This window comes from Capsicum annuum, unplaced genomic scaffold (genome assembly GCF_002878395.1).
Source record: "Capsicum annuum cultivar UCD-10X-F1 unplaced genomic scaffold, UCD10Xv1.1 ctg82786, whole genome shotgun sequence".
NCBI lineage: Eukaryota > Viridiplantae > Streptophyta > Magnoliopsida > Solanales > Solanaceae > Capsicum > Capsicum annuum.
The window spans coordinates 37,400-38,660 of NW_025893602.1; positions in this window are offsets into that span (position 1 = coordinate 37,400).

Consider the following 1,261-nt stretch of genomic DNA (forward strand, 5'->3'; position numbering starts at 1 on the left):
CAATTATTAATAATAACAAAATTAATTTAATTAAAGTTAAAGACAAGTCTTTAATACAAGACCTTAGACAAGGGGACAAATGTTTGAGTTCTCCTAAAAACATTTGAGATTTAATATTTTAAATTGCTTTTCAACACGAACTCGGAACCAAAATGAGCCACGGAATTAAAAAAGTGACCAAAATAGGCCACCTATTTAAAAAGTTACCAAAATAGGTTAAACGTAATGATTTATTATGTTTTCTACTTTTTTCTTAATGGTCAACTAACAGAGTTGAAATTCTTACGTTTTACATTTTTTTGTAAAATGTAAGAAATTTGTATGTTTTATAAAAAAAAAATATAAAACGTAAGAATTTCTTACGTTTTATACGATAACCGAGGAAAAAAATACAATGAATTTTCAAATCAATTAAAAAGGTACTAAATAAAAGAGTTGTTCAACATAACAAAAAGTTACATTCTTAACTTTTTTATAGCAGTGGTCCCCCCACCCACAATTCCTTTTTCTACAAATGTCTCATCACTTCTACTTTTCTCTATTTTACATATGATAATTATGAATTTTTTTATTAGTTAAATTTATTTATATTTTACATGTAGTTCAAATAATTTATTTTTCTAATAAATTTTTATGTTTTACATAAAAAAAAGTTAAAAAAGAAGTATCAATTACCTCATTAACTTAATAATTTTCTTATATTTATTCTATATTAAAAGATAATCACTTCTATCCTTAATTATCTGATTTCTCTTTAAAAAAAATTATACTTTTGAGTTTTTCTCTACTCCAAAATAGTGAAATGTTGAATTATCGTCGATCAAATATGCTACTATATACAAGAATTATATTTTTTTAGGAGTGTTCCTCAAAAAATATATTTTCTTATATTAATTTAGGAGTGCTCCTAAATTAAATTATGATTTTTTACACCATTAATTATAATATGAAACATATTTATGCATGTGAGTCTCCTCAATATCCAAATCGAAAACTACAATTAATCACTATCCAAAAAAATTAATTTCATATTTTAACACACCAAAAAAATATAATTCTTGTAAATAGTAGCATATTTGATCGACGATAATTCTTTCACTATTTTGGAGTAGAGGAAAACTCAAAAGTATAATTTTTTAAGAGAGAAATCGGATAATTAAGAATAGAAGTGATTATTTTTTGATATAGAATAAATATAAGAAAATTGTTAAGTTAATGAGGTAATTGATACTTCTATTTTTTAAATTTTTATGTAAAACGT